This window comes from Palaemon carinicauda, chromosome 18 (genome assembly GCF_036898095.1).
Source record: "Palaemon carinicauda isolate YSFRI2023 chromosome 18, ASM3689809v2, whole genome shotgun sequence".
NCBI lineage: Eukaryota > Metazoa > Arthropoda > Malacostraca > Decapoda > Palaemonidae > Palaemon > Palaemon carinicauda.
In genome coordinates, this window is record NC_090742.1 from 40,982,386 (window position 1) to 41,001,351 (window position 18,966).

The 18,966-nt window shown below is 50.1% G+C and overlaps 1 protein-coding gene across 2 annotated transcripts in view; it reads right to left on the reverse strand.

Annotated features, from left to right (window-relative positions):
- LOC137657796 (transmembrane protein 243-like) overlaps window positions 1-18,966 on the reverse strand; it is a 103,188-nt gene that overhangs the window by 69,192 nt on the left and 15,030 nt on the right. The window lies entirely within an intron of this gene.

An 18,966-nucleotide genomic window follows, 5' to 3' on the forward strand; every position in this document is an offset into this window, starting at 1 on the left:
TTCGAACCGCTTGTAAGATGGAATCTTCGGGATCTTGAATCCTTCTGTGAAGCCTTTTTCCTCTTTTCCCAGTGGCAATGTTATGTGTTTGCTGGGAGGAATGGGGCAATGGTGACATGTCCAAAAGGTTTTATTCCTTTTTATTGTCTATTGCGCGAGTGTGTAGGAGAGTACTAGAGGATGATGCTGGTGCTCAATTTCTGCCTGGAGAGCAGGCAAGCGCTGGCTCTTGGGCAAGAGCTGGCGCATTGGATCTGCGAGCACTGACTCTTTGGCAAGAGCTGGCGCATTGGATCTGAGACTACAACTGCGCAGGAGGTCGCAGGAAAGTGCAGAAGAGCGCTGGCGCACAGTAAGGCACTGTGCAGTTTTGTAAGTTCTCCCTTGAATGCGCCGAAGCGTGTGACTGGTTGTGCAAGGGCGGGTGCATTGACGCGTGCGTGAGAGTGCTACGTGGAGACTGCTGGCGCGCGCGTGCAGAAGACCATTGGTGCGGGAGACCATCGGCGCCTGCGTGCGGAAGACCGTCGGCGTGCGCGTGGAAGACTGCCTGCGCGCGCTAGACCATTTGGTGCGCGTGCATGTGGAAGGCCATCGGGCGCTCGAGGGAGACCATTGGCGCCCACGCGCGGAAGACCGAGGGTGCGGGTGGAAGGCAGTCGGCGCGCGTGAAAGACTGTTGGTGAGCGCGCGGAAGGCTGCTGGCATGCGCGGAAGGCTGCTGGTGTGCGCAGAAGACCGCTGGCGTGCGCAGAAGACCGCTGGCGTGCGCAGAAGACTAACGGCGTGCGCAGAAGAATGCCGGTGCGCGCGGGCGCGGAAGACTGTTGGCACGCGCACAAGAGCATTGGCGCTCGCGCACGAGGAAAATAATCGGCACGCGCGCACGGGAGACCATCAGCGTCCGCACGCGGAAGACTGTTGGCGCTCGCACGCGCCGGAGACCATAGGCGCCCGCGCGCGAAAGACCGTCGGTTCGCGCGCACGGGAGACTGTTGCGCGAAGGTAGCACTAGTAGGTTGGAAGGTCAGCTGGCAGGACGACCAGAAACTGGGATGAGCCCTTAGGAAAGGCAAACATCCATGATGGAGACCGTAAAGGTCCACGGAAGAGTTAAGGTTGCGTTGGTAGATCGGTAGGTCAGCTGGCAGGACGATCAGGAACTGGTACGTGCCCTTTGGAAGGGCGAGCATCCACCGATGGGGACCGTAAAAAGGTCCGCGTTAAGAGTCCAGGACCGAAGCCCAAAGGACTACCAGCGGCGTAAGGATGTGTTGGTAGATCGGCAGGTCAGCTGGTAGGACGATCAGGAACTAGGATGTGCCCTATGGAAGGGCGTACATCCACTGATGGCAACCGTAAAAGGTCCATAGAAGAGTCCAGGACTGAAGTCCACGGACTAAGTTGCGCTGGTAGGTCTGCTGGTAAGATGATCAGGAACTGATGAAGCCCATGAGGGCCTGTGGACCAGCAAGCTGGCTTTAGGAAGAGTCCAGGACCGAAGTCCATGGACTAAGTTGCAGCGCAAGGTTGCGCTGGTAGGTCTGCTGGGAGGATGATCAGGAACCGATGAGCAGCGTGATCTTCCGAAGAGGTGTCTCTATGAGTGGCCTCTCTCGCGAACGAGAGAGGTGAACACTTCGTAGAAGAGAATTGAAGATGCCCATGATGATGCCCATGAGGGCTGGTGGATCAGCAAGCTGACCTTTAACAGTAGCGATCCTCCGAAGAGTAGTCTCTATGAGTGACCTCTCTCGTGAACGAGAGAGGTGAACACTTCGTAGAAGAGACTTGAAGACACCCATGATGATGCCCATGAGGGCCGGTGGATCAGCAAGCTGACCTTTAATAATAGTGATCCTCCAAAGAGGAGTCTCTATGAGTGGCCTGACGTAAGCACTCCATAGAAGACACTTGCTAAGACCGTGCTCTGTTCAGGAAGAGAAACTCAGCAAGGGGGGAAAAAAGTCTGGGCGAAGGCAGCAACAGCAGTCAGAGACGATGAATTTATTAAGTAGTGGGAAGTTCTCCCTCTGAAGGGAGAAACAACCTCACACCTGCGGAGGAAATTTTCCCTCGGAAGGGAAGTTGTCCAACCACTGGAGGCAAACCTCCTTTAGCATTCTAAGATGATCTGAAGTGCCGGTCATGTTGTCACGGGAGTACTTTTAAGAGAAGGGATGACGCCCATGACGAAGTCCTCTGAGGGACGGCAGTGACAGCAGATTCCCCAGGCATGAACAGAACAACTCTGCTTCATCGGCACTCTTAGTCGAACGAAGAAAAAGTGCATAGTTAACTGGGAAAAAATAAAATTAATTATTTAACAGAAATTCCTTAGGGAGGAACTCCGAGGGAACAACATGAAATTAAGTATTGCGCCCTTCCTTCCCCAGTCGACATCCATGGGAGAAGGGGGGAGCGGGAGTAACTGTAATAAAAACAGAATTACAATTATTTAAATCAGCTAAGAATATTCACTAATAGTGAGAACCACTGATCCTCCGAAGGAAAGTGTTCCTAACGGAGAAAAGCTGAAAAGTTAAAATTACAATTAAAATTTCACTAAAAATAATTGAGACAAACAATCGGAAGAGCAACCTAACCCACGCACGGGAAAGGAGCTTCCCCAATAGTGCACTGTTGTTGTAAAGGTGAAAGACCTCGAGAAGAGAAAGACCGTAGTCAATCTCTGAGAGGCCACATTCCCTTCGCTCAGAAATCCACGTTTCCCATAGGAAAGGGAAAAGGTGAAGACAATAGTTGAATGAAGAGGGTCCAGGCGATGACGATTACCCTGCGGCGGCCGAATTAATGGTTATATGCCGACGGGAAGACCGATGGACCAGAGAGGGAGAGGTCATTCCCCACGAAGTGGAACTGTGCTGGCCTTGCTAATCTACGCAAGTGTCATTGTCGTATATGTATCACACACAGCACAAACACTGAAAAAGAAACGTATCACATTTCTGTACACACATATATATTGTATAGATAAACATTAAGAATGTTTTCATATATTTACATGTATAAGAAAAAAGTAAGTTGAAAGACAAAAATTAATGGCAGTCCAGAATAGGTGAGGAGGGAGAGAGGAAACAACCACTCTACAACCAAGCCAAAAGTAAAGTGACTAAATCACAAGTGTGTGAACGGGAGTGGTAGCAAGCTATCCCCCCCTAACCCCGCTAACTAGCGGTGTGGGTAGTTAACCCTCGCTAAATCTTAATGGCTCGTCATTTCAGCTCCGCCAAAAGTATAACCCCCTAATAAATAGCATGGTTTGTATTCCAGTTACGGAATAATTTACAAACATGAGACCTATAAGAGGCATATGACTTCAATGAAGCTAGAAATGGCCATTAAGCTTTTCAACCAGGTGAATATAGTTTCCTGCTGGGTAGAGCTACCTTCACTTTCACCTTTGGCCTAGAATAGTGGAACTTAAAAGGTTTTAGGCATATACTGTAGTTGGGAAAATTACAAGTTAATGAAAAAAAATTGTGATTTGTTCCAACATCCAATAAACCTTTGACCTGTAATAGGACACTCATCATAGAAGGGCAGAAGTCCCTACAATATAACTAAACTGGCTAGCTAACTCAGGAAATGTTTATGTACTTCAGCATTGCATGGGAGTGAAAGTCATGACCTCTGTCAACCTACTAACTACCTGAGCATGTTAGGCTAGGTCTCTACCTGGAACTAGTAGATGGTCTCTGAAGAATCTATACTCCTAGGAATATGCATGACAGCATTATGTGAGAAATGAGTGTGCATACATTCTACCCATCCTTCCCCTTTCTACCAAGGTCTTCTACTGTCTTGTATCAGTTCTCTTGCTTGAGGGTACACTCAGGCACTCTATTCTGTTTTCTCTTCCTCAGGCTTAATAGAAGTGCCATGAATGTGTGGTGGTTTATCAAAAGGTTGCTTTTCTCTATCTGTTCCTTTTATTTTTCTATGGTATTTATTTCCAAAACTATTATTACCAGTACTGTCCTTTCTTCAGTTGAAGTGGCTATCCTGGAGGGTACTAAGCTTTGAATGGTGTGTTGGCTATGCTATGTTGGCAAATTTTATCTGAAATTTTGTCTTTAGCCTATGAGTTGCTCTGTATACAATTGTGTACATGTTTTTATTATCATTAATATTTAGTTTGATTTTAAGTAAGATGAGACTTATCACTTATAATTCTTAGTATGTCTGGACATAATGTGCAAAATCCAGGACCATTGAATCCTAGACTTTGCCTGTGTCGTCAAACTTTTAGCAATATTAGTGGACTACATGGAAATATCAGAGACCTTACAGTTGCCTCCATACAGTATGATATTCTATTGTGTTTAAAAACTTTGGTTTCTCAAATGAAGCACTCGTCCGAGGTGCTTGTTCTAAACTATAAGAAACAACTCATTTTGAAACAAGATGCTATTCGTAAAGCATGGGAAATGATGGTGTATATTAGGACTAAGTACCAAGCTCCTCAAAAGTTCTGCTATGAATGTGGATGTCATGAGATTTAGGTCATGGAAGTTTGAGCCAGGCATAACCACTATGGTAAAGATACAAGATGATGATAAATGGCCTCTTATGAGCTTGTTCATGATTTAAACTCTCACCATAGGGAGTAGTTAAATTCTATTTCTCCTAATGATCTTAAGAGCTTTGCACTTAGCCTCTGAATTAAGCTGAGAATAAATCATAAGGTTTGGTAACTGCTTGGACCAAGCATGCACTGACTTCCCTGGTGTTATAAAATATAAAGTTGATCCTCCAGTTGGGATGTTGGATCATGTCTTGATTTATTTAGTAATTACTCATGTAAGATTTATATAAAATCTCAAGCACAGTGGAATGGCATTTTAAGTAAACGTTTGCATTTGAATTGGTCACAATTGTAGACCTGAATGGTATTTTTCATCGATTTTCATAAAGACTGCTGGTTTCTTAGCTTCCAAGTTGTCTGTTATTTTTTTTTTTCAAGTTAGCAAGAAGAGGTCCTTTTAACACTTGCAGGAGAAATGTTAATGTTGCTCTGTTGGGTAAGCGTGTTTACGGTAGCTCTACCCCTGGTGATTACAGCCCATTGCCTGGAATGTCTCCTGATTTGTCTTGACATCAGAAATGACTTGGTGTAATGATTGTGGAAAAGCTGCTGTCCAGTCTATGGTTCCTTATAAAAAACAAAAAGATAAACCATACTTTTCCACTTCTTAAAGATATAGAGAAACTTGCTCTCATGTAAGAAGTAAATGCAGCATATTCTTTTATGCATATTGTAATAACCCATGCTTAAACATGATATTTTAATTAATAAAATAAATTTTTGAACATACTTACCGGTAGTTATATATATAGCTTACGTCCCCGACGTCAATGGCAGAAAATTCGAAACTCGCGCCAACCGCCAGTTGGATAGCCAGGTGTACCACCCCTGCACCCTAGCGAGGTACATGTACCTGGGAACCATTCCAGTGACCCTCATAAATTCCATGCCTCTAGTCTCTTAGAGGGGAGGAGGGTGGGACTAAAATTATATATAACTACCGGGTAAGTATGTTCAAAATTTGTTTTATTAATGAAAATATCATTTTTAAACACAAGACTTACCCGGTAGTTATATATATAGCTGATTAACACCTTTGGTGGAGGGTTAGAGACAGCTGGCATATCTGGAATTCTACTTAAGAGTTAATTAAAACAAAACTTAAGGGTTCGTACCTGATAAGGAAGCTGACTTCAATGATACTCTGCCTCATTATGTCTGCTAGCCTTATGAGATCCAGCGATCCTCCCAGGGGCCTGAAGATCTCGAAGGGACTGTCAAACCGGTGTCAAAACCTCATCATGACAGAACCTCCTCCAATAACCAGTTCCGGGTGCTCTCAAGGAACAAACATGACCACCTGAGAAAATCAATTATTGTGGAAGACTGACACAATCTCCACAAACAACCATAAAAAACAATTAAAAATACCAAGAGAAGAAAAGGTTATTGGGATTATGGGAACATCGTGGTGGATCCTTCACCCAATATTGCACTCGCTGCTACGAATGGATCCAGAGTGTAACAGTCCTTGTAACAAGTCTGAACACCTTTCAAATAATATGATGCGAACACGGATTTGCTCCTCCAGAAGGTCATGTCCATTATGCTTTGTAGAGACCTGTTCTGCCTGAATGCTGCCGACGTTGCCACTGCTCTGACTTCATGAGACTTGATCTTTAAAAGTCCAAGGTCTGATTCATTACAATGAATATGAGCTTCCTTAATCAAAAGCCTGACAAAATATGACAAGGTATTTTTAGACATCTATAAAGAGGGCTTTTTGACTGAACACCACAAAAATTCAGACTTGCCTCGTAAGTCTTTTGTTTTCTCCAAGTAGCATCTCAGAGCTCTAACTGGGCATAAGACTCTTTCTACCTGATCTCCAACGAGATCCGTAAGATTTGGAATCTCGAATGCTTTGGGCCAAGGCTGAGAAGGGCGTTCGTTTTTGGCAAGAAAGCCTAATTGTAAGGAACAGACAGCTTTACCATTACGAAATCCAACGTTTTTGCTAAACGCATGAATCTCACTCACTCTTTTGGCTGTCGCAAGACTGACCAAAAATAAAGACTTCATAGTGAGGTCTTTCAAGGAAGTTGAACCCAGCGGCTCAAACCTGTCGCTCATGAGATACTTCAAAACAATATCCAAATTCCAGGCTGGAGAATCTTGGTTCCGTCGTTTTGAAGTCTCGAAAGACTTGAGAAGCTCTTGCAGATCCTTATTGCCAGAGAGGTCAAGGTTTCTATGCCTAAACACAGTAGCTAACATACTCCTATAGCCTTTAATAGTAGAGGAGGAGAAATTGCACTTCCTTCGAAGATATAGCAGGAAATCCGCAATTTGAGCTACAGAGGTACTGGATGAGGAAAGAGAGTTGATTCTACACCACTCTCTGAAAACCTGCCACTTAGATTGATAGACTTTGATGGTTGAAGTCCTTCTTGCTCTTGCAATAGCTTGAGCTGCCTCCTTCGAAAAGCCTCTAGATCTAGCGAGTCTTTCGATAGTCTGAAGGCAGTCAGCTGAAGAGCATGGAGATTTTGATGCAATCTTTCCAAGTGGGGTTGTCTGAGTAGATCTACTCTTAGAGGAAGAAATCTTGGGGTGTCTATCACCCATTCCAGTACCTCTGTGAACCATTCTCTTGATGGCCAATAGGGAGCCACTAGGGTCATCCTGGTTCCTTTGGATGTCACAAATTTCTGTACTACTTTGTACAGGATCTTGTAAGGTGGGAAGGCGTAGAGATCAGGATTGGACCAGTCCAACAGAAAAGCGTCTATGTGGACTGCTTCTGGATCCGGAACAGGGGAGCAATACGCCTCTAACCTCTTCGTCTTCGAGGTTGCGAAAAGGTCTATGCAAGGGCGACCCCAAAGACGCCACAGGCTCTTGCACACATGAAGGTTGAGGGTCCACTCTGTTGGAAGGATCTGATTCCGTCTGCTGAGACTGTTTGCCATTACGTTTTTCTCCCCTTGAATGAATCTCGTCAGAAGTATAACGTTCCTCTCTCTTGCCCACACCAGGAGATTCTTTGAAGTCGTCTCGTACAGAGATATCGAATGTGTTCCCCCTTGCTTTGAGATGTATGCCAATGCTGTTGTGTTGTCCGCATTGACCTGAACTACTTTGTTGGTGACTAAAGCCTCGAAACTTTTGAGGGCTAAAAGAACTGCCAACAACTCCTTATGGTTGATATGCAAGGATTTTTGGGGCTCTGACCATAGACCCTAGACTTTTAACTTGTTTAGGGTTGCTCCCCATCCTGTGTCCGAGGCGTCGGAGCATAACACAAGGTCTGGGCTCTTTATTGACGAGTCGAGACCTTCCTGGAACTTGTCTGGTTCTTCCCACCACTGAAGGCAGTCTTTGATGGGGTTCGTGATAGGAATGGACATCGTTTCTAAGTCCCTCTCCTTGTCCCAATGGCTGTTGAGATGGAACTGGAGAGGGCGAAGATTCAGTCTTCCCAGTGGGACGAATTGTTCCAAGGAGGAGAGGGTTCCTACCAGACTCATCCATTTCCTTGCTGAACAAACTTTCTTGCTTTGAAACGATCTTAGTTTAAACTTGGCTTGCTCTATCCTTAAGGGAGACGGAAAAACCAAAAAAATCTGACTCCGTATCGTATTCCCCAAATTTAAAATCTCTTGAGATGAAACCAAGAGAGACTTTTCCTTGTTTACAAGGAGACCCAGTTCTTTCGCAAGGTCCAAGGTTGTCTGAAGATCCTTCAGGCAGTGATTGTAAGAGTGCGCTCTGAGAAGCCAGTCGTCGAGATACAGGGAGGCTCTTATGCCCCTTGAATGTAGGATCTTTGCTACATTCAGCATGAGCTTCGTAAAGATCTGAGGTGCTGTGCAATGGCCAAAGCATAGGGCTCTGAATTGGAAGACATCTCCCATGAAAACGAACCTTAGTTAGGGTCTGAAGCCCGGATGGATGGGGATGTGGAAGTAGGCGTCCTGAAGGTCTAATGAGACCATCCAGTCGTCCCTCCTTACTGCTGCTAGCACTGACTTCGAAGTTTCCATGGTGAACTTCGTTTTGATGATGAACTTGTTCAGCACACTCACGTCCAGAACTGGACGCCATCCCCCCCGAGTTCTTGGGTACCAGGAATAGGCGATTGTAGAAACCCGGTGAACGAATATCCTGAACCTTCTCTATGGCCCCCTTTTCTAATATAAGAGACACTTGGTTCGAAAGAGCTTGTCTCTTTGCCTCCTCTCTGTATCTGGGAGAGAGATCCACGGGAACTAAGACCAGGGGAGGGCTCCCTAGAAAGGGGATCTTGTAACCCTCCTTCAAGACACTTAACCTCACCTTTCCAATGGTGAGGGCGAACGTCCTGGGAGGCGCCCACAGGCACGTTCGAGGGGACGTCTGCTCGTTTGATAAAGCCTCTCGTCTCCTTTCGCCTTTCGACATTACTTCTCCCAGGGGTTGGGGAGCTTGGAAGAGGTCTAGGACTAGGAGGACGACAGACACGAGCAGGCGCACCCTCCACTGCACTTAACTTAACTGCACTTGCACTTGCACCTTCACCTTTTAAAAGCTGCACATCGGACATCAACTGTGTCCTGTCCGCAGCCAAAGATTCAACTTTAACGCCGAGAGCTTGAATCGCCACTAACATGACAAATTCGAAGATAATTTGTATTTTTCCTAACCATACAAACCTTAGCTATTTACATTGGGGTTCCTTTCGGCGTAGCTGAAATGACGAGCCATAAAGTTTTAACGAGGGTTTAACTACCCCCGCGCTAGTTAGCGGGGGGTAGGGGAGTGGCAGCTAGCTACGCCTCCCCCTTCCACACACCGGTGAGCTGCCTCACTTCACTTAGAGGTAGGACTTGTCTCGGGGGACAGGGCTGGCGGACAAATATGTGTAAATAGCTAAGGTTTGTATGGTTAGGAAAAATACAAATTATCTTCGAATTTGTCATTTGTTCCGTAACCTAAATACAAACCACGCTATTTACATAGGGGGACTTACCCTTAGGCAGGGTGGAAAGTCCCCAGCCTTACTGGCTTTGGCTTACGCGGGGACTCAGAATCTGAGTGCACAGCACCTCAAGAAAAAGAGTCCCTGCACCTCACAAGTTTCTTGCTACACAAGAAACGAGAGGCCTACATAAGTGTGTGTGGAGAGATGAAGTGTGACTCGTCCTAGGAAGTTGACCTGAAGTCCTTTATATGGAATTCTAGGCTAGGACGTCCCCATACCACCTCGTCAGGATTTGGGAGACGCGACAGTATTGTACTTAATACTAGGAACACAAGGAAGCATGGTTTACCTGCAGAGGTTTCAGGTCAGCTATGCAGACCCAGGATGCTGCATTCCCCATGAGAGGGGAGGATGAAGAAAGAAGTAAGGGCCAGACATACTTTTTCATTCACGCAGACTAAAACCAGGTAACAGTGCCCTCAACCTTCTGCTACCTGTCCATTAAGGAGCCTGAAGTTAGACCAGCTGTTGTGCAGCCACCACCGGGCCGATAGAAAAGGTATCGAGGCTCCTGTGGGTCACGTCCTGCAGGTAGTGGGCTGTGAAGGTCGTCTGACGCTTCCAGACTCCCGCTTGTAGAACCTGCGTCACAGAGAAGTTTCTCTTGAAGGCCAGTGACGTGGCGATGCCTCTGACATCATGTGCCCTAGGGCGACGTGACGGAGGAGGGTCAGGATTCAGGGCGTGATGTATGGTCCGTCGAATCCAGGCTGAGATAGTGTTCTTGGTGACCCTCCTCTTCGTCCTACCAGTGCTCACAAACAGAGCTTGCACGCGGGGACGGTCTGCAGCTCTTCTCTTCAGATAACGTCTCAGAGATTCTCACTGGGCAGAGTAGCAGATGGTCTGGGTCATCTGTTACAGAGCGGAGACTCACAACCCTGAAGGAGTCGAACCGTGGGTCCGGAACTCTAGGGTTCTGAGTCTTAGCAACAAACTCATGGACGAACTTGAACATTACCTCCCCCCATCCCCTTGAATGGGCGACGTCGTATGAGAGACCATGAAGTTCACTGACTCGCTTGACCGAAGCCAGAGCGAGCAGGAAAACCGTCTTCCAAGTCAGGTGTTGGTCAGAGACCTGGCGTAATGGTTCGAATGGAGGTCTCTTCAGAGCCCTAAGGACCCGAACCACGTTCCAAGGAGGCGGTCTCACTTCCGACTGAGGGCAGGTAAGCTCGTAGCTACGTATGAGTAGGGAAAGTTCCAGCGAGGAGGAAATGTCTATTCCTTTCAGCCTGAAGGCAAGGCTTAAGGCTGAGCGATAGCCTTTCACCGCCGAGACCGAAAGGCGCATTTCCTCCCGCACATAAACGAGGAACTCTGCTATTGCTGGAATAGAGGCATCGAGGGGAGAGATACCCCTCCCACGACACCAACCACAGAAGACTCTCCACTTTGCCTGGTAGACACCTGCGGAAGACTTTCGCAGGTGTCGAGACATCCTTTCCGCAACTTGTTGCGAAAAGCCTCTGTCAGCGAGGAGACGCTGGATAGTCTCCAGGCGTGAAGCCGAAGCGAAGCTACGGCTTTGTGGAAGATGTTGCAATGTGGTTGTCTGAGTAGCTCGTGTTGTGGGGGAAGCTCTCTCGGGGGTTGCGTCAGGAGCTGCAGAAGGTCCGGGAACTACTCTACATGATGCCATAGCGGAGCTATTAAGGTCATCGACAGGTTGACCGATATCCTGGTCTTGTTGAGCACCCTTCTCATCAGACAGAACGGTGGGAAGGCGTACACGTCGATGTTGTCCCACCGTTGTTGGAAGGCATTTTGCCAGAGTGCCTTGGGGTCCAGGACTGGGGAGCAGTACAGCGGCAGCTTGAAATTCAAGGCTGTCGCGAACAAGTCCACCGTCGGGGAACCCCACAAAGTCAGGACTTTGTTGGCTACCAGAGGATCCAAAGACCACTCGGTACTCACTATCTGCGAAGCTCTGCTCAGATTGTTGGCGAGCACATTCCTTTTCCCAGAAATGAAGCGCGCTGATAGACGTATCGAGTGGACTTCGGTCCATCTCAGTATCTCTACTGCAAGATGGGATAGCTGTTGTGAAAAGGTACCTCCCTGCTTGTTGATATAAGCCACTACCGTGGTGTTGTCGCTCATCACCACCACAGAGTGGTCCGCCAGGGTCTGTTGGAACTGTTGAAGGGCCAGAGAAACGGCCTTCAGCTCTAGCAGGTTGATGTGGAGGTACTTTTCTGATTCTGACCATAGGCCTGAGGCCCTCTGGTTCAGAACGTGGGCCCCCCACCCTTCTTTTGATGCGTCCAAAAACAGCATCAAATCCGGGGGAAGGACGAGAAGATCCACTCCCTTTCGGAGGTTGTCGTCGGCCAGCCACCACCGCAGGTCCGCCCGTTCAGCAGGTCCTATCGAGACCAGGAAGTCCGGGGAATCGTTGCATTGATCCCACCAGGACTTGAGCCGCCACTGCAGAGATCTCATCCTGAGGCGGCCGTTGGGAACTAGACGAGACAGGGAGGCTAGGTGACCTAACAGACGTAACCACGATTGGGCTGGAAGATCTTCTCGACTGAGAAAAGGCTTTGCAACCATCCTCAGCCTTGCTATCCTGTTGTCTGATGGAAAGGCTCTGTGGAGATTGGTGTCTAATAACATGCCTAGATATACCAGTCGCTGTGTTGGGAGCTGAGAGGACTTCTCGAGATTTACCAGGATCCCTAGATCTTGGCAAATTCCCAGAAGCCTGTCTCGGTGTCGAAGAAGGGTCGACTCCGAGTCTGCCAGGATCAGCCAGTCGTCCAGATAACGAAGGAGACGGATGCCGTTCCTGTGCGCCCACGAAGATATCAGTGTGAACACTGGTGAACACCTGAGGTGCTGTGGAGAGACCGAAACACAGCACCTTGAACTGGTAGATCTTGTTGTCTAGGCTGAAACGTAGGTACTTCCTGGAAGACGGATGGATTGGGATCTGGAAGTACGCGTCCTTCAGATCCAGTGTGCACATGAAGTCTTGCGGTCTCACTGCAAGTCTGACCGTGTCTGCTGTCTCCATGCTGAAAGGAGTTTGCTTGACAAACTTGTTCAGAGCTGAGAGGTCGATGACGGGTCTCCAGCCTCCAGACGCCTTCTTTACAAGAAAGAGTCGACTGAAGAAGCCTGGGGAGCCGTCCATGACCTCCTGGAGAGCATCCTTCTTGAGCATGGTCTCGACTTCTGCCCGAAGGGCTAGCCCCTTTGCCGATCCCGTGGCATAGGAGCTCAACGACACTGGATTCGCTGTCAGGGGAGGTAGAGATGAAATGAACGGGACGCGATATCCTTGTCCGACCACAGAGGTCGTCCAGGAATCGGCCCCGAGTTGCTGCCACCTGAGCACGCAACTTTGAAGGCATCCCCCCACAGGTGGACACGCAGGGGGATTGCCAATCCTAGCGCTTGCGGCCTCGGCCGCTCCTTCTAGGATTTTTGCCTCCCCTGGAGAACTTTGTGCCCCTCTTGTCTTTGACAGGAAAGAGCTGCGGTTTAGACACCTTAGTCTTAGCTGCCGGAGCCTGCTTTGGTGTCCTGCGAGGCTGCTGCTGTTGTTGAGGAGCTGGAGGCTTGTAGGGCCGGGATGTAAGGGCCTTCTGGAGGAGCGAATCTTGACTCGTTTTCCTCCACATTTCAGCAGTCCGTTCTACGTCCTTGGGCTCGAACAGGCTTCCTCCAAGGATGGAGGAGTGTCTGAGCTTGCTGACATCCATCGCGGGGACCTTCGGGTGAAACCTCTCGGTCACCGTGTCACGGCGCTTGAGGACCAAGTTGGCCCACAGGTTAGTGACCTGGTGAGCTAGAAACTCGATAGAGCGAGTACCCGAGAGGAGGGTCTCCAGGGCCTTCCTATTGCTCTCCTTGGACAAGTCCTCAGAGCACAATAGGATGCCCAGGGATCCTAGCCAGACATCCAGCCACAAAGTGGCCTGCATGGCACACTTCGCGACCTTCTCCTGGCTCCTCGAAGTACCTCCTCTGCTGTAGGTGAGGAGGTGGGAGGAGCTTGTTCCCGGCAGTAGAACGGCTGGAGGAGGCAAGATCAGAGATCTGGCCCTTGACCTTGTCCCTAGCACTCTTCATCCCTTGGGACCAGGGCAGGGCTGCACTGGTCTTGGGGGTCTTCTGAGTGCCGTAAACTTGGTCCAGGACCGTATCCCTGCCTTCGCGAGGGGCGGTCTCGGGATCCTTGAAACTATTGAGTTGCCTCATTAGTCCAAGGACCTGCCAGAAGGCGTGTTCCGATTCTCGCTGCTCTCCTCCTTGTGGGCTGGCAGCTAAGTCTCCTGTCCCCATTGGCTCTTCATGGGGAGAAACGCGGACGTTCTCCCGGGGAAAGGCTGGCTCTGGACGAAACCTTGAAGATGACTTGGGTAACATCTTGGAGTCCTTGGGTTCCCTCCTGGGAGGGATACAGGACTCCAGCAAAGTGGTCTGGAAGGTACTTCCTACGCGAGACGTTCCTCCTCCTTGAGGTGGGGTTCCTCCCATTGGTGCTGTGGGAGAGTGTCTCACCTCGCTGGATTCTCCCGAGGACGGGAAAGCTTCGTCCACAGGAGAAGGAGAAAACGTCTGCGAAGGGGAAGGGGCCTTCCCGACGGACCTCTTGGGAGCCAGCTTAACCTGGGGAGAAGTCACCGCGAAGCCACTCCTCTCTTTCTCTTCAGCGGGGGCGAGGGAGCCTTTGGTTTCAGTCCCAGATCAGCGAGAGCTGGCTTCATAGCCTGCACCACCGCTTTAATCAGGGAACCGAACCAAGGCTGACGGCTGACTGACGCAGTGTCAGTGATTCCTGCTGGAGGAAAGGGGATCGGTTGATCCTTCGGAGTGGATACTGCAGGACCTGTCTGAAAAGAAACGGGGGAAGAAGAAAGTTGTCCGGACCTCTCTGAAGACTCGTCTTGTTCCTGGACGCGTGCTCGGCGCTTCCGTGAAGGAGATCGCGAGGATGACCTGAAAGTATGCGGGCCTGGTGCCTCGCAAGGTTGGGCGCGCTGCAAAACCCCGCGGAAATCGCGCTGGGGTTCGTGGTGGTGCTCGCGCGATGGGCAGATCGCTGGTTCGCGCTGGCGGTCGCGCGACGTTAGGATCGCTGGTTCGCGCTGGCGGTCGCGCGACGAAAGGATCGCTGATTCGCGCTGGCGGTCGCGCGACGGAAGGATCGCTGATTCGCGCTGGCGGTCGCGCGACGGAAGGATCGCTGATTCGCGCTGGCGGTCGCGCGACGGAAGGATCGCTGATTCGCGCTGGCGGTCGCGCGACGGAAGGATCGCTGATTCGCGCTGGCGGTCGCGCGACGGAAGGATCGCTGATTCGCGCGACGGAAGGATCGCTGATTCGCGCGACGGAAGGATCGCTGATTCGCGCGACGGAAGGATCGCTGATTCGCGCGACGGAAGGATCGCTGATTCGCGCAACGGAAGGATCGCTGATTCGCGCAACGGAAGGATCGCTGATTCGCGCAACGGAAGGATCGCTGATTCGCGCTGGTGGTAGCGCGATGGCCGTCCCGTGGGGTCGCGCGTGGGCGATCGTTGGCGCGTAGGCGCGTGGAGACAAGGGCGCGGGCGCGGCCGCGTAAGGGCGCGTTGGCGACTTGGCGACTTGGCGCGTGGGCGAATGGGCGCGTAAGCGAGCAGGCGAGGGTGTGCGAGAAAGCACAGGCGAACGGGAGCGCCTGGGTGATCGCTGGCGATCAGGAGAGTGATGGAGCGTAGGCGAACGATGTGGCCTAGGCGATGTCAGGCGCGTTGGCGAGCGATGTCGCGCTGGCGAGTGACGGCGAGCTGGCGAACGACGGCGCGTTGGCGAGCGACGGCGCGTTGGCGAGCGACGGCGCGTTGGCGATCGATGACGCGTGGAACGCGTGGGAGACCGACCGCGTACAGGAGAGTTAGCACGAGGACGGGTCGGAGCCCTGTGGCAATCAAAGGCGTGGGCGTGATGGCGCGTTGGTGAGCGCTCGTGCACAGGCGAAGAATCGCGCGGGCGCGCAGGAGAATGCTGGCGCGTAGGAGATCGTTGACGCGTAGGATGGCGCGTCAGGGCTGAAGGTCTCGATGGTGAAGTCTCGTGGGCAGGCTCAGGAACTGGTTCGTGGGCGCGCGGGAGCGTATGCACTTTAGTGCGTGCTGGAGACTGGAGAGCAGGCGGTGGCCGTCGCGTAGGGGAACGCTGACGGGGCAGAGAAACAATGTCATTGCCAGTGCCTAGATCCGAAGATCGTGGACGCGTGGGCGAGCATTGGCGCGCTGGGCGCGTAGCAGGAACTGGGCGGCGCTCAGGAGACTGTTGACACGCAGCAGGGGCTGAAGTGTGCGGGCGCGCAGGCGATCGCTGAGCAGGTGAGCGCTGGTGAGCAGGCGAAAGCTGATGAGCAGGAGAGCGCCGATGAGTAGGAGAGCGCTGGCGAACAGGGGCGCGTCGGTGATCAGGAGAGCGCTGGCGATCTGGCGAGTACTGACGCTCAGGAGAGCGCTGACGATCAGGAGGGTGCTGACGGTCAGGAAAGCGCTGGCAAGAAGAGTCTGACGACTCATCTGCCGTAGAGCGCTTGCGAGCAGGGTGCTGACTAGCAGGAGAGCGCTGGCGAACAGGAGAGCGCTGGCGAACAGGAGAGCGCTGGCGATCAGGAGAGCGCTGGCGATCAGGAGAGTCAGGAGACTCTACAGCTGGAGAGCACTGGCGAGCAGGAGGGCGCTGACGGGCAGGAGAGCGCTGACGGGCAGGAGAGCGCTGGCAAGCGGGAGGGCGTTGGCGATCAGGAGAGCGGTGGCGCTTGCGCGCTTCAGACGGGCGCACAGGTGTAACCTGGCGCGGAAGGGCCTCACCCACATTGTGGGGAGGTCCTTCTGCCCCGAAGGGACCGGAGCATGCGGATGCAAGGGAGATCTGGCAGGCACAGGCGATCGCGACCGATCAGCAGAGAGATCCAGAGGAGATGCTGTAACGGTCTGCTCCCGACGAGTAGAATCCTCCGCAGGGGACGACGAAGATGACCCGAAGAGTAGACGCCTCTTGGCTCCCTTATAAGGAGAAGGAAGGCCTCGGCGACGAAGTGGAGGGCGAGCCTTACGACGAAGGCGACCACGTGGTAGGGTATCAGCATCGTCGGTCCTCCGAAGAGGAGTCTCTGTCAGTGCACTCCCCCAAGGGGGAGCAACACTCACAGGAGAGACCGTTGGACCCAGCTTCCCCCTCGAAGGATGTTCGGAGGGGCATCCTGGGCCTTCAGCAGCAACAACAACAGTATCAGTAGGGGTTTGACCCGACCCGTCAGACGCCTCTGTCACAACAACGTCGTCAATAGCCAAAGGATCTACCTCTGGTATTACCGGCGATTGTTGGACAGCTGCCCCTAACAGGATCAGATCAAACAGGGCTTCCTTGGAGGGCGAGCCCTTAAGCCCCAAGGAAGTTCAAAGCTGAAAAAGATCATTATTAGACGCTGTCTGATCATAGTCCACAAAATCAATAAAATCCTCCCCCGGCGGAGGAGGGGGAACTGCCTCGCTATGGGAGGCAACGCCCTCTCCCACACACCGAGTTTGGGAACAAGAAGGGCCTACGCTATCATTCGGCGGCCTCTCACGAGAGACCGAACGAACGGTAGCTTCGGAGGAGGTTCGGGCAACGGAAGAAGTGTCCTTGGAGCCTTCCTTCCCCTGGGGGGAAGAACGGTCTCTCTTAGAACTCTTCTTACGCCGCCGCACAAACCTCTCCCACTGGGAGGTAGGCCACTCCCGACATTCCATACACAGATTATCACTACTACACCGTTGACCTCGACACTGCGGGCAAAGGGAGTGAGGGTCTGTCTCGATCGCCTACATGAAGGTTCTGCAGGGACGATCGGGAAGTCCAGGGCATTTCCGCATGGTGGAAAGCAAAGGTAGAGGCCAACTTCAAACACACACACACTAGAAGAAAAAGCAAACAAATTAAGGCTGTCAATATGCGAGGACGGGACAGAGCAACTGTACATCGTCCGAGCCAAAAGTGAAGTGAGGCAGCTCACCGGTGTGTGGAGGGGGGAGGGGTAGCTAGCAACCACTCCCCTACCCCCGCTAACTAGCGCGGGGGTAGTTAAACCCTCGTTAAAACTTTATGGCTCGTCATTTCAGCTACGCCGAAAGGAAACCCTATGTAAATAGCGTGGTTTGTATTTCGGTTACGGAACAAATATCTTTTAGTAAAGGTTTATTAGCAATTGCAATAGTGGGATCGGGATCAACCACTACAGGTGAAGGAATAGGATTAATGACATGGAAGAGAAAATATCTCTAAATGAGCAAGAAGAACTACGCCTCAATCTATCCCTTTTGAGTTTACGTCTGTATCTATCAAACTCAATCCATTCATGCTCTGACAGCAAAACAAATTTGTCACAGCGATCACCTAAATCACACTCTTTACCTCTACATGCAACACAGAGAGAATGGGGGTCAAGAGAGTCTTTAGCCATACGGGTCTTACACCCACTAGTCACACATAACCTAAAAGTAATAGAGGGTGGCCATTTTGAAAATTTAAGAGAATTCAGACAAGCAAAGGTCAAAAATCATCTAATCCAAACAATATCAAGAAATATCCAAAGCGAGATAAAAAACAAGCGGGAGTCAATAACCAAAGATTTGTACTTCACCAAAAAAACGATCAGTAATGATGGAGTAGAATTCACGTGTCGCCGCTAGCGACTGCAGGGAATATATAAGGGTCACTGGAATGGTTCCCAGGTACCTCACTAGGGTGCAGGGGTGGTACACCTGGCTATCCAACTGGCGGTTGGCGTGAGTTTCGAATTTTCTGCCGTTGACGTCAGGGACGTAAGCCATATATATAACTACCGAGTAAGTTTTATGTTTAAAATAATGTAGTAGTAACAGATAGAGGATTGTTACAGACTGAGTATATTTTTACTTTAGTTGCTCTCCTTGCAAAAACATTTGTGATATATGTTTTAATATATAATAAATTCTTATTTCTTCAGTAATTAATGATAAGTATATTCTCTCTCTCTCTCTCTCTCTCTCTCTCTCTCTCTCTCTCTCTCTCTCTCTCTCTCTCTCTCTCTACACACATTTATGCATTTAAATTATAAATCCAAATAAATTAAATGCAGAAATAAAATTCAACATAGAAATAAAATTCCCCATGTAATAACATTGACACCTGGCCATAAGTCAGATACAGTATGCATCATTTTGTTTCTTTTATAAAGAATGTTTTTCCTCTATCTCTCTTATTTCTTGATATGAAAACTTCATTTTTACATAATAAACCTCTTTAAACATAACATAGGATAATAACTAGAAATATGTCCCACCATAATTTCCAGTCCACAGCAATTTTTTAATTATTCCTCAGTCATCAAAAGAAAAAAAAAGAGAGTTCA